General features: G+C 34.6%; 1 protein-coding gene across 9 annotated transcripts in view; it reads left to right on the plus strand.

The window, feature by feature from the left end:
• Positions 1 to 22,821, plus strand: part of LOC140452463 (latrophilin Cirl-like) — a 931,875-nt gene that overhangs the window by 502,543 nt on the left and 406,511 nt on the right. The window contains exon 2 of one of the 9 annotated variants that reach the window (XM_072546735.1): positions 7,244 to 7,285. The exons of the other annotated variants lie outside the window; for them this stretch is intronic. The gene's annotated coding sequence lies outside the window, so the exon portion shown is untranslated. The remainder of the gene's footprint in view (positions 1 to 7,243; positions 7,286 to 22,821) is intronic. 9 annotated transcript variants of the gene reach the window in all.

Raw genomic sequence — 22,821 nt, forward strand, 5'->3', positions numbered from 1 at the left:
ATCAGTTTACAGCATTTAATGCTATAAATAAAAGTGCAGTTCATTGCTAAATAAATATTTATTTCAATGTTAACAAGCGTAAATCAACAACATTTCGGTTATCAAGCCTTGTGTTTAAAATTTACAATGAAAATTATGGATTATATTAATATAAAGGCATCGAACAAAAATTATAATGGAGAGAGGCCATGGAATCACATAAATATACGGTTCAGTAATAGCCTATCTATGCTAAATGACGTGACATTGACATTGTAAAGTTCGGTTAGGCCTATATTTTAACAAATATTTTTGGGAAAATTAAGAATAAAATACACATACAGTAATTATTATCGAATATTATTTCTGTGTATAACACAGCAAACTAAACAACCTTATAACTTTTCTTAGGTTTATGTAACCCCTAGTATGTTTTCTTATTTAAAAATATTTTAATTATAGTCTACTAAAATAATACAAGTCATCTTTCTCAATATTTCATAGTCAGAAGCTATAAGCTTATGTGGAAACTACCAATTTTGTTTAATAATATAATAGTCTCCCGTTTTATACCGCCCGCGGCTTTGGGAGTATAGCAGGGTAGTCTTCTATAGGCCCAATTTTGTTTTAAAACTTATATTTAAGTTGGGGATCAGCCGATGAGTTTTAGCCAAGTCAATATAGGCTCATGGAACATTAATAGAATATAGGCTTCAAAAATACTGTTTAGATGCTGTGTGTACGTGTTATTTTACCAAACGAAAGTTTGAACTTGAGACCCATTAGAAACAGATTGGATGTCTTTGAACTATGGATTATAGTTTATTTTTATGAACGAGAGAGTAATTAGCCTAATTTTAACTGGTAGCTCCGACCACTCCATGGGCGTGCTCAAGATTAATTGAAAAATTACTTTGAATAATTGTAAAAAATAAATGAATTATTTCAGTGTTATAAAGTGTTATGTGTATGTAAACAAAAGTGACCTCTTTTATCACACACTATATTAGAACTGACTGGCCTACATTAAAAAGGGTTTTAAAAAATTCACATTTTTTTTAATTTTTAAAAATTACAAAAGAGAAAAAGAGTTTTTAAAACCGTCTAAGGTATGTTAAATAGATGAATAAAAATATTAATATAAAACTTACAGCTACTTGTTACAAATCCAAATCAGATTCAGAAGATGAACTTTCAGAACCAAGATTTATAATAACTGGCTCGATCATTTTATCAGTAATATTGTCCAGCTTCCACATTTTTTCCTCTTCTTTAATAGTGTGTTTTACTGCCTTTTCCCAGTTTTCAGGTTTTACATTATTTACGGCCTCCAAAAACAACTGTTTAACATCATGAATTTTAAAAGTGGTATTTTTTCTTGAAACTTCACTCTTTATCTGTGCCCATACCAGTTCAATCGGGTTTAATTCACAATGATATGGTGGGGATCTAAGTACTGCCATTCCACGATTTTTGGCAATTTCATCAATTTCGTATTTTTTAAATTTTTCTTTATGAAGGGCACACAACGAATAAAGTTCCTTTCTTATAGATCCGGGATGGTACGTAATATTTTTTGAACTCAGCCAATTCTGCAAGTCTTTTTTTAACCACTTGGTTGTGGGCAGTCCTTCTATAAGTCTGGAGTGATAACTTGCATTATCCATTACTATTACACAGTTCTTAGGAAGAAGATCTATCATTTGTTCGAACCATTCTTGAAAGACATCAGCGTTCATGTCTTCATGGTAGTCACCGGTACGAGTTGATTCAAAAGTTAATAAACCACCTTCAACAAAACCGTCTGAACTGCCAATGTGTACTATTATCAGCCTGCGTCCCTTTCCTGATGGTGGGTTTAAACCAGTAGATAAGTTATTTACAAAAGCGTGCCTTTGACTTGTAACAGTTTCATCCTGCCAAAATTTATTTGGTGTATGACCCTCGTTGATCCATGTTTCATCAAGATAAAATATTTTTCTTTTTTGGTTTCTTATTTCCTTTATGGTTCTTAGAAAATGTCTTCTCCATATGACAATATCGCTTGTTTCTAATAAAATAGACTTTCTGGGATTCTTTTTCCAGCGGAAGCCTATTTCTTTTAAAAGTTTCCATAACGTACTTCGACTCATTTCTGGGTAATCCTTATCATCTCGAACTGAGATAAGAACTTTATCCAATGTTGGAAATTCTTGTCTAAAGAAGAATTCATGCAGTTTCCGTCGAAGTCCTTCTTTAAAATGATATTCTATTTGAAATTTTGGTTTCCATGGAGCATTACGTGGCATTTGAAAACTACCACATTTCTCTTCTTTAATAACTCTGTAAATCGTAGATTTCCCAACACCAAGTGTACTGCTAACTAACTCAACGGTCTCATCAACACTTTCACATAAACGTTTGTCTGTAAATGATTTAAAACAATTAAATATTAATGTTTTTTCATTAACTGTTAGAGGACCAATTTTTCGGCGTTTACACGGCACTTCCAAATTTTCCATAACACTAGTATACGCAATAAACTGCACCTTGCAACTGAAGTACCTACTTTTAGTGAACTGTTAAGAATTTTGAATACGCCACTTGGACCTTCCTATATACAAAATGGAAAAACCCAGTATCACATTTTCTGTGGAATAAGTTTAGAAGGTAATTATCTAGTCAATTACTGTCGTAGATTCCTGGAATTAAAGAATTAAATGTTTGATTGTTGAAACCCTATTTTCTGGTCCTCTTTTTTGTAAGTGCGTTTGATTCTGAGGCGCATTGATTTTTTTTTGTCTTTTGACTTCTGAATTCCCTTTTTCAAACTTACTATTTCATTAGATTTGTTAATCTATACCCCAACTATTTAGAAGTTTCTACTTTTTCGAAGCGATATCTACTACAAGTTCTAATTTCTATAAGTCAGTTATGTTTTCTTTTTTCTACTCTTATCTTATCTCCAATCCTCTCAACCTAGCTTTCAACACGAGTGTACTTTTCATTAAAATAAAAAATCGTTTATAATTAGCTTCTTTTTTCGAAAACATGCAGGAAAGTTTTCACAAACTTTGTTTTTATCATACATACGTTCTAAACACAGCATCACAAACACACATCCACAGAGATCAACGCTAATTTGATTATTTGGAGTTGTAATAATAAAATTGTACACAAGTTGAAAACTTTTATATTCGATTTCATTTTCTAGCATGTGATAAGGCAGAAGAATGCAAAAGAGTTGAATAAATATTTGTTCTTTACAACGCTCTATAAAATAATAATATATGTGCAACGTTGTGTATTTATTCAAGTTTTAACGAGGAAAGCATTTTATAAAATTGTTGTTTTTTGTTAATATGAATTTGCCGTTTTGTTTTATTTATTTAACAACCCGTGAAAGCCTAGGCGTAAATACGTTTTATTATATTGTGGTGAAATAATAGCAACATACTGCGCGTCACGAAAAAGAGGCCACCTAAAATTTTTGCCATTTTTTAATTTTTAGGAATCATACCACAAAATGATCGTCATTAGATGTTTGTGTAATGTTTAAGAATATGTTCTAAACCAGTATGCAATCATTTTTTAAATAAAAAATGTCAAAGATAACTTCTTCCAAAATAATGATTTTATTGAAAAATAAAAAAAATTAACATTGTACATTTTTTCTGTTTTCTTTATTAGTAAAATTACAATTAAGTCGTGATTATTAATACTGTGTACTATCACCTCTATTGTGAATTACACTCCTCATTCGATTTGGCATTGAATTGATCAAATTCTGGATTGCCGTTTTTTGCAGTTTGTCGGTGATTAAAAGACGCTAAAATTGTGTTTCTGCATTGTGGGAATTTAGTTGCAATAGAATTAATTGTATAAATTTAAAGTTATTGAAAAATTCTTACAAAATTCTAGGTAGCCTCTTTTTCGTGACGCGCAGTATTTAATATTTTCGTTTATTCTATAACGGTCTTTGCTTCTTTCCCCATCCCTCTGTTTTTTTACGTCGTTAATGGTGGATATTTATATCAATTACCAAACTGCCATTTTTGCTTTTATTACTACCTCGCCTATCAAAAATATTGTAGAATAATTTCATCTTGGACTAAGTTTCAAAAGGGGGCTGAGGGATGTGTTCCTGTTCTAATCAACGTAAAGCTGATCGGGGAAAGAATTAATCCCATAGGACGAGTTTTGCACGTAGAGTCTTAGGATTTTGTACCACCTTAAACCGTCCCAAGACCGCTTGGTACTCCCAACAATGATTGAGGGTGTGTAATCTTCGATTGCAACCTTCTCGAGATGGCCCTGTTGAAACTGAACCCAGTGGATCTAAACTGGAGATAGTCGATAAACAATCCCCAAGCCGAGCTTTGAGAGACCATGGTGAACGCTATAAGGCACTAGGGTGGCAGTGTCGCAAACGGTAACTTTGGGGCAACAGGTCGCTCTCCATCGTGTTTAGACCATACCCTTGCAAGTGGGGCTCTGAGAGGTGGACTATCTTTCTCTATCTACTGGTGGGATCAATATGATGAACAAACGGAAAAAAGAAAATATTCAGGCTCAAAGGGTTACCGAGTCCAAAAGACCAGCGAACCCTAAGACCAAAACCACGGTTTTTAGAACTGAAAAGCATGGAACTTTTAGAGAAAATTCGGACGTCGAAAGGTCAGGAAGTTCTAAAGAAATCCCCCAAGCTGAAAAGCAAGGAAAAGCAAAGTCTGTCAGAGTAATAGCTGTGGAAGACGTTGATATCATGACAGAAGAAGAGATTAAGGCTGCAAATATATCTGGCATCTGTAAAGCCAAAAGTGCTGTAATCAAGGCCGTTTCATCAAGGCTTCTAAAAGGGCAAAAAAGATGTCAAACCCATTAGACAAAACAAAAACAAACTCAGAAAGTTCCAAAAGGGTCAAGGTCAGACGAAAGCACACCACTTAAAAACCCACGCAAAGAGAAAAGGTCAAGAACCGGAGGTATGACTTTCAGCGAAGCTAACACTTCTGTTAAGGTTGCGGCAGTCCTAACAGGATACCCAGAAGCTGTGTGTGTTTGTGTGTGTGTGTGTGTGTGTGTGTGTGTGTGTGTGTGTGTGTGTGTTTTGTTTTATGGCACTGGAACTAAGCCAATTAGCCAGAACAAATGTGTGAAAGTTATAAGGAACCCAGAAGCTAAGATGAGTGTTTGTAAGCTTAAGGAAGTCCCAAAAACCATCTTGGGGGCTTATGAACAAATTCCGGAAGCAGGACCTCAGGTTCGCAAGAGTATTTACAAGCCGGATTTCCTAGAACTTAACTCTGCAGATGACACAAGTGCGGGGTGGTTAATGTAGGTGATTCCATTTCGAAGGCTTTGGGAGGGTGCATCTCTCAAAGTTTTGGAGGTGGAAGATATATCTAAGCCGCACTCATGCACTGTCTTAATCATAGATTCTAAATCTCGAGAAGAGCTCCAGAAACCAAATGTCACCCTTTTTCGCAGTAGGAAAATTATCTTTCTGATCTAAGGAATAGAAGACAAAAACACTAGAAGAAAAGTTAGTAGCAATTTGCTCCAGTGAATCTGGGGAAACTCCCGACATATGGAGTTTCAATTAGTGAAACAACCTTCTTAGGTGAAACCAGCTCACTCGTAAGGACTACTATATAAAAGTGTGTTGGACTAACAGAAGAAGGAAAACCCAAGGAACCAGAACCGGACACCGAACTGTGTTACAAGAAAGTGGGCAGCTCACAAATATCTGAAATGGTGGAGGAATTCATCAGGACAAAGACAGGCGAAACAGTTCATTACAGAACATTCTCCAAATTTTACGGTAGACCTAATAAGCAAAGACAGGATAATAGTCAAATCCATAGTAGGGTTGCTAACAGGGCACTTTATGCTGAATAGATAGTTAAATCTGATGGGACTGGCAGATGATGACCTATGAAGATTCTGTCACCTAGAAGAAGAAACAGCAGAGTACATTTTATGTCAGCTTGACAGCCTATCAAATTTGTGGTTCTTTACATTAGGTGAAGGAAAGCCACCGACAAGAAGCTACATGGAAGGTTTCGTATAGAAGTTATTACACGTTTTAAAAAGGGTTAGGATAGATAATATACATAATCTAGGGCAAGAGGACTATAATAGATTTGAAATGGTCGCAGCGGGAATAGGCCAAAAACCGTATCATTGAATCTATGTACTTATCTACATAAGTTCCAAAAGACCGGTGACATGTTAGGGTCCTAAAAGTGACAAACGTTCTCCATAGGAATCAAAGTGATGTACACATGTATCCTTCCTTCTTCTAAAAACTATGAAAGAAATACTAAACACGAACATAAGAAGTGAATACTGATCAAATCTATCGCATTACGAAGAAAACTACGCATTAATCCGGCAAATCCACGTAAATTGCTTGCATTGTGTTAAAGATCATATTCTATCTCTCAAAAGAAGTAGCATTGTGTGGGTTCATATACATTTGATAATTAATGAAAGCTCATTGTCGATGTCGATATTCATGCTAATGAAGGAACTAATACTATGTATATTTCTACTGTGTAACAATAGTCGCATATTGGAAGATGTCCTAAAATGGGAAAATATTTCATGCTAAATGCAAGAAAGTTTATTATACTTAACTTTCTCGACGAAAAATTATAGTAAATGTTAAAAAAACGAACTCAGAGTACTAGTATCAGTTGTTCTTACTGGGCAACGCTAACTCAGATAATATCTGTATAAAATGGACAAATTGCATAAAGCAACATCTGAACTCTGCGAAAATGCCATAGATACCGGGAACAGGACTTTAAGAATCTGATCATGTGACAAATATAGCTTCAAAATTATTGATAGATCCTCAAACGATTCCGTAAAATCTACAATTCACAAGATTAGCCTTGAGTAGTTAAAAATGAAGAAGAACAACGATATTGCAGAAATTTAAATGCTTATTAGCTCTTGGCTGCTTTGAATGGAATGATAAGAAATGATAAAATTAGGAATTATTGCGGAAAGTCCATATTTTCAGTCCTGTGAGAAACAGATAGACATTTGTGAGAGAGAAAAATAATTCTGTGATGAAAAGGGATAGTCTGATTTGTGACGATCGTCGGTATCATATATTACAGCTACAGCTGGACAACTAATCTCGGGTTGGGCTGAATTTAAATAAAAAGAAAATGGTCTACCTTCTCGCAATTTTGTTACTGTGATTTCCATTATGTTAAATAGTATTTTTGGCACTTTAAAACACGTTTTAATGTACTGTTTTTTTTTCTAGGTAAGAATCATCATTCGTCTAAGCAGTCATCTATGATTTTTGGTATGTAGTTGAAAAATTTAACGAATAATATATAATAATACAATAAGAATAGTCATTTTTAGTAATAAGATGTTGTTCTTATCTTTATTCCACTCATTATTATAGCATTTATTGGGAATTTATTAACCACTCCTGCATCAAACTTAGTTCCATCTTTTGAAGAGGTGTCCTACACTTCCAATACTGTCCTACAAGTTCTTTAATATCTTTCACTTGTCTGAGAAGAATATTTTGCTTTGTAATTTTTTATTTACTATTATGTAATCTATTATCGATCTCCTTCCCCGACAACTCAACGTGTATTTATGTATTTTATGAAACGACTTGAAATTTTAATAGCTGAATACGTGTGATATTGTCACTATCACGCGAAATTAAAGACTTTTTTGCATTTTATTATTAATCATTTTTAAAAATTTGGCTTCTGAAGCTGTTTTTGCAATAATTAGAGCAACAAATTAACAAAAATAACTTTACAAATTCTCATTTTAAATGGTTTTCTATGTTTTTCAGCAAAATTGGATCACTTTTCCATATAATTTACCTGTCTTCGCAATGATAAGGTGATAGTCATAATACTTTAAGTCTACATTCTTTTGCTATCTTCATACGACATATATCTATGATAGAATCTTTAATTTAATAAATAAAAACTTGACAAAAATTTGTAATCTGTTTATCCTGCCACACTTTTGTTACAAAATGTTCTTCATTCGCATAAAAAAATTTTAGTCCGTTCTCTTCTCGGTTTTCGAATTTCTCTTATATCGCCCCCTTTAACAAATTATTTTTTCCTAATCTACAACCACAGATTTTCTGTCGTGCTTCTCCTAAACGAAGTCTAATTCGGGTGAAATTTACCACAATTTGTTAGGTTTGTCCCAAAGTTTCGTCACTATTAATTTCTGCTAAAATTGTGTTATAAGTACTTATCTTATTTTGAAAATAAAATTAATTCGAATTGTTCAAATAGTTTTGAAATTTTGGAAATAAAATGGAATAAGATTTGGAGTCGAAAGAATATAGATATGGAAGTTATGGAAATGTGTGAATAATCAGCAATAACAACCATTAACAAAGTGCAGAGATTAAGGTAGCTAGATCATATTACTAGAATCGAGACTAGAATTCTTCTTCTTCCTATGCCGTCCCCATTAACGGAGGTTGGCGACCACATTTTTAAAAGCTTCTCTGTCTTTTGCAATGTGGAATAATTCGTCTACAGTCATGTTTGTCCAGTCTCGAATATTTCGCAGCCATGACTTCCTCTTTCTACCTATTCCCTTTTTGCCATCGACTCTACCCTGCATGATGACCTGCAGAAGACTATATGTATTATTTCTTAGTATGTGTCCAAGGTATGCAGTCTTGCGTACTTTTATTGTTCTCAACAATTTTTTGTCTCGACCCATTCTTCTCAGCACTTCCTCATTGGTGACCCTGGCAGTCCATGGGATTCTCAACATTCTCCGGTATATCCAAAGTTCAAAGGCTTCAATCTTTTTAACTATTTGCGCTTTTAGTGTCCATGTTTCTACCCCGTACAATAGTTGCGACCAGACGTAACATTCAACAAACCTCAGTCTCAGCGCAATATTCACATTTTTGTCACAGAACAATTGTTTGAATTTTAAGAACGCTGCCCTTGCCATTTCTATTCGTACCCGGATCTCTTGGTCTGGATCTAATTCTGTGTTGATGTAAGCTCCCAGATATTTATATTTTGTCACTCTCTCTATTTGCTGTCCACCAAGAGTTAGTTGTTCATTATTTATTGGACTCCTTGATACTATCATAAATTTGGTCTTATCTGTGTTGATGTCAAGTACCATTTGAATGCATTCACTATTTATTGCATCTAGTAAAGTTTGTAGATCTTCTATACTCTCAGCCATAATTACCGTGTCATCTGCAAATCTCATGGTGTTTATGATTTCTCCACCAATTCTTATTCCCTCTTTTCTTTCCCATAAGGCTTTTCTGAATATGACCTGTGAGTACACGTTGAAAAGCGTCGGAGACAAGACGCATCCTTGCCTAACCCCTCTCGCAATCGGTATATTATTTGTTTCTATATCGTTCACCTTTACTACTGCTTTCTGGTTCCAGTATATAGCCTTAATAAACTCAATGTCTTTTTTGTCTAAATTGATGTTTTTTAATTCATCTATTAACTTCATATGCTGCACTCGGTCAAAGGCCTTCCTAAAGTCTATGAAGCATACATATGCACTCTTGTTATATTCCCGACATTTCTGCAAGAGTACCGTCAACGCAAATAATGCCTCTCTTGTACCCATGCCTCCTCTGAAGCCAAACTGAGTTTCATCTATCTGCTCCTCACATTTCTTATAAATTCGGTTTTGAACAATTTTCAAGAGAAGAGGTAAAAATATCGATTTAAGCCATTCTTCCGGGATGTTGCCCTCTACATATATGTGGTTGAGAATTCGGGTGAGTCTCTTTATATTACCGTCATGTAAGGCTTTTAACAGTTCAACTGGAATTTGATCAGGACCCGGTGCTTTTCCTTGTTTTGCATTCTGTAGGGTATTTTTTACTTCTGAGGGTAAAATTTGTAGGTATTGTTTTTCTTCACCTATATCTTGTTCATTTTCTCTCTCGTCATGGAAAAGATGCATTATATATTGTTCCCATACTTCCTTTATTTTGCTCTCTTCAGTAAGTATTTCTCCATTATTATCTCTTGTTATGAGTGTTCTTCTTTGTCTGGTGTTGCCTGTAAGTTCTTTCATTTTTTTATGTAAGTTTGAGGTGTCATGTTTGTTGCTGAGTTCTTCCAATTCCTGGCATTCTTTGTTCATCCATTCCTCCTTAGCCTTTCTGATTTCATATTTGATTTTATTCTTGATGGTTTTATATTTATTTTCATCTTTATTTTTGTATTTTCTTTTTTCAGTTATTAGCTCAACTATTTCCGGTGTCATCCAGTCTTTTTTAGTTATTTTCTCTTCTTCGCCTAGGACCTCCTTTCCCGCTTTTAGTATGGCTTTTTTCATATCTGCCCATTCAACGCTTCCTTCAGTTAATTTATTTATCTCTGCGTTTAGTTGCTGTTGGCAGTTGTCGTCTTTTAGGTTTTTGATGTTAATTTTGGTGGTTTTAACTTTTTTCTCCGGTTTCCTGAGTTTAATGTTGACGTTTGCTAGTAATAGATTATGATCCGTATCTGCATCTGCGCTTGGATAGGTTTTTGCACTTTGTACTCCATTACGAAACCTTTTGTTAATCGTTATAAAATCTATTTGGTTTCTGATTATATTATTGGTGTTATCTTTTGGAGAAGTCCACGTGTATAATCTTCGTAGGGGTAGGTCGTAGTATGTATTTGTTATGACTAATTCTTTCTCCTGGCAGTACTGGACTAGTCTGTCTCCTCTTTCGTTTCTTTTACCTAACCCAAAATTTCCTACTATATTTCCAGTTTTTCCTCGACCGACTTTAGCATTAAAGTCGCCCATAATTATTTTTACCTCCTGCTTCTTTATGTTTTTTGTTAACAGTTCTAAGTCCGCGTAGAATTTTTCGACCTCAGCATCATTGCTATCAGATGTTGGAGCATACACTTGGATTAGATTTATGTTTAGAGGTTTGGCTTTCAGCTGAAGTAGCATCATACGTTCGTTAAAGGGAATGAAATTTGTCACAAACTCTTTTAAGTTATTGTTGATAATAATACCAACACCATGGCTGTGTTCTCCAGTGCTTTTGCCTGAGTAGAAAATAGTATTATTATCCTTGGTGTAGTTTCCAGACTTTGGCCATCGGACTTCTGAAAGGCCCAATACTTGTATGTCTAATCTCTCCATTTCTAACATGACTGTTGTTAATTTTCCTGCTTCATAAAGTGTTCTTATATTCCACGTTGCTATGCGTTTTAAATCGCTTACTCTAAATTTGTTTCTCCACCCGGGGATTCTTCGCACCCCTGTCCCATTAAAGGGACGCCGGGCACTCGGGGCCACTGTTTGATTTACGTCCATTTGTGGTTGTTCTTGAGAATCCTTAGGGATCTTTAATGCAGTGGTTTCTCCTTGCCTTCTGCATCCTTATGCCGTTGATCTTGGTTCATTCGCCTTTGAGATCGATTTCTCAATCTCAGGACAAAAGAGTGCCCTTCCACTTACCAACTCATCCGCCCGAGGCCGTTGGTCAGTAAGTGGGGGGTAATTACCGCCTGTGATTATTCAGTATCAGACCGGTAAAGAGATTTTCTCTACCGCTCCGATCCTGTAATGACATACCAGCTGCCCTATGCCATGCTCTCAGTTGATCCGCGGGTGTTTATTTGGCAGAGCCTTATTCACACCTGCCCCACATATCTGTAGGACGTTCCCTATCAGCCATTGGGACGCGCCGTGTTGAGGTTGAGAACTACCCCCCTCCGAGTGTGTTTTCCAAGAAGTACTGAAGAGCCCCTACTCAATTCAGAACTCCTCCTTCTTGGAAACTACACCGGCACGGTGTAGACTAGAATAGAATCTCAAAACTGTTGGTTATTATGGAAGCAGGTACTAAAATATATTATTTATTATGCAATATAATTTATACTATAGTAAATATTGTGAAAATTTATGAAGAACTGAAAAAAACTAGTTACCTAAAAAGTCCAACAAAAATGTTAAACAGTCTTGTGAACCCGCCAGTTCCAGTCCATATAAAACATAACTGTTGTTGTTTAGCCGCATTTGAAATACTATATTTCTATAATAGATTCCTAAATAAAAATGAATCAGGCAAAGTAGCCTTATCTTTATTTTCTAATATGTCTGGTTATCAGTTCGAAATGAACGAAACATACTAAAGTCATTAGTATGATTGATAATACTATTATGGATGGCTGATCTTTGCTCTTAAAATTAAGCAACTAGTGGAATGCGATAATCTTGTAAAAGAGAAATGTTTCTTCTGACTATATTATATTAATTGCACTAAACAATTCGGCTTTCTAAAACTCGTTTACCGGAGCTGAGCTTGATCGTTACTTTATTTCAATAACTATCTATAACTTTCTTAATGATTCAGACATATTTTTATAAAGATGAATATACAATACTCTTTGAATATACAATAAATTTTCCAGTAAAACATATTTCAAGGGTATTGAATAGGTTCCTTGAAAGAACATAATCGGATTTTCTATTAAAATAAACAAAAGCGTTTTTTATTATTGCAATATAATATTTAATTACAGTAAAAAGAAAACCAGCCAAAGTAAGAACTGGCAGCAGAAATGCTAAAAAATACAAAACAAGTCATTATCGATAGCCATTATCTAATTAATCAACTAAATGAGGAAGACAAAATCCGCGACAAATGTATAAAGCGTGATATTTAGATCAAACCTGAAAAACTATTTTCTCAAAAGCTTCTCAATGATTTCTCATTTGCTCTTTAGGTCTAGTTAACTTATAACAGGGGTTCCCAAACTTTTTTGTACCACGCCCCCTTTTGTTGAAATGAAAGCTTCTCGCGTCCCCCTTATATATGAATTGCATGGAACAATATACTAAGAACAAGAAAACAAATAAATATTACATTGAAAACAAAACTTATTTATACTGTCATAAAATACAACAATATCAGTTTCATAAAATACAAAAATGTATAATAAAAGAAAAATAGATTGGTTGGTAAGTGAGATGGCATTTTCTTTACTAGGAGGCCTATTCGCAGCTTAGTACTAGTAAGTGCACAACGTAAGTCACTAGCAACATCAAGTTATTGATTCCGATACTTTGTTTTAATTGCCGCAAGTGTTGAAAATACTTTTTCGCCCATATAGGTGCTTGAAAAATGTTAACGAAGAACTTTCAGTGATACACTAGGATACACTTTGAAATGTTTTAACCAAAATGAAAGTTTGTCCATTTTTTTTTTATTTGCAAAGCCTCTTCTTGAATTGATTCAGGCTGGCAGTCTATGTTGACATGGAATGGGTCAGTTGACATTCTGTAAATATTATAGTCACAAGTGTTTGGGAAATTAGGCTCTCCAAATGGTTTGATATTTGGATTTTCAAACTTGATCCTTCATAAATTTACTTTGGACAAATTTGAATAATTGCAGGGGTTTGCCGATCGATTACGTCTATAATCTTGATCGCGTCACGATCAGTAACTATGTTTGAGTCTCCACCCTGCAGTTTTAGGTTAAGGCTGTTCAACGAGTCAAAGATGTCTGACAAATAAGCCAATATTACTTGGGTACAATGTTTTCTAAAGGTCACACTTAGTTCATTTTGCTTTTGATGTTCCAAGAAGGTGATTACTTCATCTCGAAGGTCAAATAAACTTTCCAACATATTTTCTTTTAAGAGCCATCGTACTTCTGTAAGAAATAATAGTGTTTTGTGATCACTTCATAAATCTTCACAAAGAGTTTTAAACCGTCGAGTATTCAATGAACTGTTTTTTTATGTAATTCACTACTTTAATCATCATCATCAATCAGCCAATCCCGTCCACTGCTGGACATAGGCCTCCCTCAGTTCTTTCCAGTGTTCTCTCTTCAGAGAACACTACTTTAATACACAACTTTAAAACAGAATTGAGTTCATTTGGAAGGATTTTTGCTGCCAAGGCTTGTCGATATATAAAACAATGTATCCCAGTCACATCAGAATTTTTCTCTCTTATTAATTGCACAAAGCCTGAGCGAGAACCAAGCATTGACGACGCGCCATCTGTACATACACCAATAAGTGGTTGCCAAGAGAGTTTTAGTTTGTCAACAAAGTCTGATAGTGCTTTTATAACATCAATAATTTTGTCATGGTCTCCAACTCAGTAGAAAAGAGTAGCTTGTCTTCCATTTTTTCGTTTTCAATATACCGAACATAAACAAATATTGGAGAACATTGTTCTATGTCTGTACTCTCGCCTAGCTGAATAGCAAAAAATTTCACTGCATCAACTGGTACCTGGTTTTGTATGTCTTTGGCCATATCATCAATGCGACGTTTCACAGCGTTGTCAGAAAGAGGTATTTGAGATAACATTTGCTTACTATATGTGCCAAGAATATCAGCTGCTTTTAACAGACACAGTTAAACAAACGTCTCTCCAAAAATATGGCTCTTCTTTTCTTTAGCAATAAGAAGTGATAGCTCATATTAAGCTTCAAGCACTTTTTCAGATGCCTGAGTAGTAGAACCAGTACTATCCAACTTCATGCGTTTTAAATTTTCAGATTTTGTAGCAAAAATTTCCTTTGCTTTGTCCTTAAAAGAGTTATGTTTGGACAAAAATGTCTCTCAAGATAATTAAGTCTCATTTCATCATTGCTTAATACTTCATAGCAAATTACACACTTAGGGTGTTCGACTTTATCTTTAAGCATACAAATAAACCCGTATTTGATATAATCATCATTCTACTTGCGTTTCTTTGCTGAGCTCATCTTGACTACAATATCTTCTCTCACTTAAATCACGCTAGATTGAAAGTCAATTAAAATTTCACAACACGTACAATCTTATAACGCAAGAACACATGCAGGCTAGGCCGAGGTATCTCACAATACTGAGTCACAATTGGTTAGCTGCGGTTAGCTGGCCTGCGTCTGGTGGAGGGAGAGAAGGAGGAAGGCAGTGCTTGGAAACATTCAAGACTACCTAAATTTTATTTATTGTTCAACTTGTCTGTCAACGACCTACCACGACCCCCCCCCCCAGGAGGGCGCGCCACCTAGTTTGGGAACCCCTTCTGACTTTTACCTTGTTGGATTTTCTTTTTTTACTCTTGCGAAGTGAATTAAAGCTCATCTCTTATCTTTTTCAAAAATTTTTCTTCGTCTATTTTTCTTATTTTTTCTTCCAATTCTCCCAGTTAGTATTCCTTTAGGTAGCTGCATTTTTTACGGTTTTCCATATATCTTCAACTGTGTATTCGTACTTTTACCCATACTCCAATATGTTCCTAAGAACCTTCCTCAGACTTAAACCCAGACACGTTCTGATTTATGCATTATCTATGTTTTACTACCATTTATAACTATAGGCGGTATCACTGCCTTTTATATTCTGACTTTACCCCTTCTGGATCTTCTTCTTCTTATTGCACTTTGTCCTTTCGGAGGTTGGCGATCCAAATGGCAATTGTGGCTTTGGAAAGTGCTGCACGAAACATTTCTGCGGATGAACGGTCAAAGCAGTTCCAGTAACGGCAATATTTCATTAGATTTTGGTTCTTATATTTTCTACAAGATTCTTCTTCAGTAATAGTTTTGGTTTTCTTCTTTTTCTGGGTAGTTGGTACCGCAAATGTAACTTTAGTTTGTGAGGATGGAGAAGGTGTTATTAGGTCTGTAATACGGCGTTTGAAACTTGTCATAAGATAGTACTACCGAATCTGGGGCCCTATTGTTGGGAGGTGAGATATAGATGGAGCGTCGAAAACTAAGAATGTGTTTGTACTCAGGATTGGTTACTCCAATTCTAAGTGCTAATTCTAACACTGATAATTATTCCATTATCCGTGTTCATGAATTCATCGATCTTTGCCTCTCTGGATAGGTAAACACATATTCTATTATTAGATATCCTAGACGAGAAAAGTATATTTTGTGGATTTGTTTTAATTCTGATGGATATAAGATATTCCTCTAGTTCTCTTCCATTAAGGGAGTTGAAAACTATAGCTTGATTTTTGGATGGGAATTTCGGTTGGCTAAGAGCTCTTGAGGAAGATATTTGGACCAACCCAATGCAGCGATAGTTCGTGGAGAATTAAAATGAACCACGAGCTGGATGAACTAATGCAGAGCGCAGATATTGTCAGATTTGTAAAATCACAAAGACTAAACTGGCTTGGTCACCTAGAAAGAATGCCAGATAATCGAGCTGTAAAAGTAGTCCAGAGATGGAAGCCCCAAGGAAACAGAACAAGAGGAAGGCCCCGTAAAAGATGGATAGACGACGTAGAGAGGGATCTTAAAACCATGAACATCAGGCAGTGGCGAAGGAAAGTATCCGACAGGGCAGAATGGAAGAACATTGTTAAGCAGGCCAAGACTCACAAAGGGTTGTAGCGCCATTAGAAGAAGAAGAAGAAGAAGAGCTCTTGAGTAACTATGTTGTTAATTTTTAGAGTTGGTGTCACTAATAATAGAAGAATTGTTTCGTAGTTCCATTATTTTCCAATAACTATGTGTACCCCCTCAAGTCGAACCTGCTTTGAAGCAAATCGAACCAATAAGGTGCACGAAATTACTTCAAATGTAGAAACGAGACTGGAATCTACCAAACAACTGCCAAAAACTAATATTTTTTGGAAGAGATACTAAAAAACTAAAACCACTTTGACATAATCCCTTTTTTCGTGACTAACTTTTCCTATTTTAGTATTTAAGTTGCTTTTCTTTTTATTTTTTAAACTTACGTGAAACATTTTGTTATCCAATGACAAGTGAATTGTTAAGTTGGACCAATATATTAATTACAAATCACTTAAACCGTGTAATATGTGTCTCTTGCTCTTTTGCGTGATAATGTACCTCTGTAATATTTGGTAAACGTCATCGGTACAAAGCGATAAAGCTATAATTGTGTCCTAGATCAAATGCTTGTATTATTCTGTATCGTATACAATCGGGAATTATATACGTTTGGAAATACCCTTGTTAACAATAATCATCAAACCACTCGTACATTGTCAAGTGTTGTATAATTAATGCATATATTGGTAATCGCATTTGTTAATTTCTACAATTAACATATTTCAAATCATGACAAACATGTAATTGTATGAATCCCACTTGTTTGAACCGTATTAATTACGAGGATTTATTTTCTCATATTTTTTCTCACAATTTTATTACGTTTTGCAATTTTTTGAGCGCACGACAAGTAATTCCGATGAGACATACTGAACCTAAATTTTTTTTCTATTTTATTCCTTTACTTGGTCCGTTGACAGTTTTATTTTTCCTAGGACTTAAATTTTTTTGTTTGTTCATTCCTTCGAAACATTTTCTTTCTATGTATTATTTTGTAGTTACTTATCGCTTTTTTGTACTATCTGTTTACAGTTTTATGTTTTTTGTATTTTTATTTGTTTGTCTCCGCTGTGAAATTTGTTATTTTCTGGGCTTATCTGAGTTTCCCTATTTCGTCCTTTGGAATCGCCGCCACTGAATAACTGATATGGCATTCTTCTTATCATACGCAGTTCCGAGGTAGTGGAGAACCGGAAGCGCGAATCCAATCCTCCCAATTACCGTAAAAGTAAATTATTCCTAAAATTTAGTATCACGACACGGACATGTTGGTATTTTCCCACCAAAATGAAATCTAAAACAGTTCATCAGACTATCGATTGCCAAAATCACAGACCACAGCATGTGTATACTATATTTCGTACAATGTTGCCAATTTACACAAATCTAATCGCATGCCGGGCCAACATTAATCAAAACACGGTACCTTGACGGGCTACTGCCCTCCCCCATCCCGCCAAACTCTTGCTCCTAACCTATAATGCTATAATACGGTGCTACGGGGTCGGTCAAAGTAACACCCTCACGTAAGCAGTGAAGCAGATGCGGATGCGCTTAGAGACTTCAACCCTTAAAGCCACTAGAGTTTGAAATTATCAAGGAAAAGCATATAAATGTTTAATCAACATCTGAACCGAGTAAACAAATAAAAACTGAGCTGTCACTGCTATCATTTTTTGTTGGTAAACACGCAGAATAATAAAATTACAAATATATCGAAATGTGTGTGAACTTCGGTTAAAATAATGGGATAAAAATTAATTTTGATATAGTAGCTTCGCTGAATTTTTGCACAAACGTCATCGTTGGATAATTTAAATAAAAAAAAAATTGTGAAACGTATGTCAACATAACAATCAGGAAATGATAGAAGTGTTATTTTGGAGGTTCATATATATATATATATATATATATATATATATATATATATATATATATATATATAAATTAGTTAGCACTGTTCTAACAAAAGCCCAAATAGATGATAAAGACCTGCGTATAATAAAAAATTTATACTAGAACCAATCAGCCACAATAAGAAAAAATCTTGAAGATAATAATATACTAATCAACCTATATTCAGAAGAAATATGTAGTGAATGAAGCCTTGGAAAGTTGTGAACATGGAATACTTTTAAATGGAGAACGCCTAAACAACATCGGCTATGCAGATGACACCGTTATTTTTGCATACAGTTTAAACAGTTTACAGCAACTAATAAACAAAGTTATCGAAGTAAGTGAAAGATTTGGACTACAACTAAACATATCAAAAACTAAATTTATGGTCATCAGCAAAAATAAAATTAGAGACGTCCAACTGCTTATCAAGAATACAATAGTAAACAACATTGGAACAATAGTAAACGAACAATGGGATCACTCACAAGAAGTAAAATGTAGAATGGAAAATGCCAGGAGTGCATTCAACAACATGGCCAAACTCTTTAAAAGCAACAACCTTAATCTAGAGATAAAAGTAAGGCTCCTACGATGTTATATCTTCTCGATATTATACTACGGAGTTGAATCATGGACACTCATAGAAGCGAGGGAGAAAAAACTTGAAGCCTTCGAGATGTGGCTATACAGAAGAATCCTAAGGATATCATGGACGGAAGATAACCAACGAGATTGTACTACGAAGGGGAAACGAAAGAGACGTGATGTATACCATTAAATGGAGAAAGTTAGAATCTCTAGGACATATAATGAGAAATGGCACTAAATACAGATTACTGAAAATAATTCTTCAAGGCAAAGTATTCGGAAAGCGAGGAATTGGGAGAAGAAGATCATGGTTAAAAAACCTGAGGAAATAGTTCTCCACAATAACAACTAATCTATTTAAAGCATCAGTTAATAAAATAATTATAGTCAGAATGATCGCCAATATTCGAAACGAATAGGCACCAAAAGAAGAATATTCTCCATGGAAAACCCGAGGAAAAGAAAAGTATAGTGCGATACCATCCAGCTAGATTGATATAGTGGAGAAACTACAATTTGGCGTTTCCATTTCATTATCTAGTATAAGGTTTAATTTACATCTAATCCCTACTTTTTGTATTCTTCTACAATCTTGCTTATCGTATATTCCATGTCATGATACTCTTGTGCTGTTAGCTCACAAACTAACCCCGGACGGAGTTCAACCTTCGAGAATAGAGTAGGAAGATGGATAGACGAGAGTACAGTACAAATATGAATAGACGACGATAAAGAACAAGCCTTAAGAGAACAATTTTTAAAATTAGCGTGCCGATTTCACCTGAAACGATTTAAATAATAAACTCAACAGAAATTTTGTTGCAATTTGTTCTCCAATTGACATGTTTCTGTGACAGACACAATAAATATTGTAAAATCTGAAAATTAGAACAAACATAGCATGAATATTTATACCATCCCTACTGTAATAAAATAATTTTATCAGTGAAGAGTGCAATCACTAAGTGCCCACATACCTTCACCGTATCTTTAGTTCTTTCATGAAAATACATTTTCATATTGTGTAGATGCTTGCCATTTTTCTTTCTTGATAGAGATAAGCTCTAAGGCTTTATTATTGTCTCGGTTACGTGGTATAGCGCCATAAAGACCCGACAATAAAATAAAGCATAAGAGTAGTTCCTTTTTCAAAATATCGATACGGTCTATAACGCCTATTACAAGAAGCCTGTGAGATTTATTTTGGGATGAGGAAATTAATTGTTTTATTTTTCCGTTTTTCGATGCAACTTCCCTAACAATAGGATAAATATCAAAGACAATATATCTCTTAACGCTTGTTGGCAATATTCCATTAGGTAGAAATTTCAGAATGCGCCGGGAAACGATCCAGGAAGTCAGAGACGAACTACCGTAATTTCTCTCTAAAATTGATCTTTTTTCATTTACTTTACGTATCAACGCAGATCTGAAATATTATGTACAATAGGTAAATTCTATAATTTATATTGCTCTATATTTATTTTTTCGTAGATATATTTACATTCTTGTATTAAGTTTATAAATTTTCCATATACTAACAGTTCTTCGGCTCTGGTTGGCCTTTTTGAAGCTAAGCTTCTATACTGACGTTGTATTACTTTTTCTCTACGGTAAAATGCCAAGGCGAGCGTCACGGAACTAGCGCCACAAGATGGCGTCGTCACGGGTAGCGTCATAGAATAGCGGTTCTTCACGTCGATTTGCTACTCTCGATTAATTTGTTTCTAGTCATTATATATTTACTCTAAGCAGGTTTAAATTAAAAACTACATGAAAAATAACTAATAAAATGTAGACAGTAAATAAGAAGTAAACAATTAAAAGAATAGCTTTCACGAAAGGATTTGATTCGTAGCGATTCTCAAAATTTAATAAAAGTCATCAATGTTATTGATGACTTATTGACAATGATTAATAACAACATTGAATCATCTGTTTTTATGCACAATAGGACGGAACAGATGGAAGTAGAAGTAGAAGACGGTGTGGTTTTAAAGGTATTCACCCTTTGCACTCGTGTATATGCTCTTTTGTGATTAGACTGTACTCGGAGTATTATTTCATCTACTTATCTATCTACTTGGAATTTTTTTTATCTGGAAAATTTTTTAAAATGCGCTAAAATTGCGTAATAGGTACACTTCCACAATAAAAATGTGGAAATTTTTTTATTTTTCTAGAAAAAAAAACAAAAATCGCTCAATGTCAAAAACTATGGGATATTGTTTGAAAAATAATATTGTTTGCACAGATGTTTGTTCAAATTAAACACAATAATTTATTACGATTATAACATGAATAAAAGTTTACAAAAATAATAAATCTTGGGGAGGGAGAAATACAAATAACACTTAACCTTATCATAATCACTACCATTATTATTAAATAAATTATACACAAGTTGAAAAATCACGTTTTATAATGTATTGTATGGTACCATTCGAACCTCACCACTGTTGTAGTCCAGGCTTAGTTCCCGCCTGCCGCCTTGTACTTTTGGCGTAAAATATGTAGTTTACCAGTTAGCTGCTCTTCTGTATCTACAGAAGTTTTGGACCCCTGCCAAAAGTTTTTTATCAGCTCGTCAACCAATTCCCGAAGAAACTTTAGATGCGTCACTGGGTTTTTGTTTTTGCCTCGATGTGAGATTTTATATATTAAATAAGCATTGACATTGGATATTTTGAGTCCCCAGAAAAATAACTTTCGCCAGCACTTCATTGACTTCCTTAGAAAACAGTTTGACGCTGAATAAGAGTCTGCGCGGTCGACACCTCCCATAACTTTATTGTAATTGACCACTACATTTGGCTTATTTACAACTTGTAAGTTAGCTCCAAGTGCTCTTCTGTTGATAGGCGGTGTTCCTGGAATACCCCACGAAGTAAGTTTAGTAATAAACCTTTACTTGCCAATAACATCAAATTACCTAATCTGCATGCGAAGATGTTATCTTCGGCAAATTTTATTTTTTAATTGAATTAGGCATAAATTTGCGGTTAATTTGAATACTGCCTCTCAAATGAACGTGTATTTTTAACAACTCCTCTGCAAATGGCAAGCTTGTGTGTTATCTATCGATGTAAAAATGATCTACGTTACATCCTGGGTTATTGTCCAATAAATTTTGACAAAGATGTAACACAATCCTTGAACCTGAAAGTGAAGGAATAATAATTAACGGAAGAACTATTAACATCATAAAATATACTGATGACACCGTGATTATAGCGAGTTCTGCTGAACAACTCCAACTACTACTAAACAAGACAAGCAGTTTCTGTGAAAAATATTATCCAAAATAAATATAAAAAAGACTAAATCTATGATAATAACAAAGAAAACAAACGTAAAAACAAACATACATTTGGGAGATGTATCCATAAAAAGAGAAAAAAAATGAAAACAATTCTTAGCGATAAAATTGAGAGATAAATTACAATTGAGAGTAAGAGCTTTGAGATGTTACGTGTTTTCGATACTAAAATATGGACTTGCAAGCTGGACACTGAAACAAATAAGCTACAGTCATTTGAAATGTGGTGTTGCAGAAGGATGCTTCGAATAGCATGGGCACAGAAGAAAACGAACACGAAAGTATTGCAAGAAATGGACAAAAATTACGAAATAAGAAACACAAAAAATATAAGAAAGTTACAATATATGGGACATGTAATGAGAGGACAGCGATGTGAAATGTTAAGATTGGTAATACAAGGACAGTTAAGAGGAGGAAGGAGGGTGTCATAGTTGAAAAATTTAAGAGACTGGTTTAGATGCAGTTCAATAGAAGTCTTCAGAGCATCCAACCTCCGATTGGGAGACGGCACTTAAAGAAGAAGAAGATGATAATACAAGCCAAAATACAAGGAAAGGAGTATACATGCAGTTTCGTAAGACTATTCTGACCTGCAGAGTGGAAAGTGAAAGTAATCTTTATGATTACCGACTTCCTTAAAGGAGAAGACCCCTAAAGAAGAAGATACCAATGATGTACTGGATCGTAATGTTTAGGTTATCAAATT

Source organism: Diabrotica undecimpunctata, chromosome 10 (genome assembly GCF_040954645.1).
Source record: "Diabrotica undecimpunctata isolate CICGRU chromosome 10, icDiaUnde3, whole genome shotgun sequence".
NCBI classification, from domain to species: domain Eukaryota; kingdom Metazoa; phylum Arthropoda; class Insecta; order Coleoptera; family Chrysomelidae; genus Diabrotica; species Diabrotica undecimpunctata.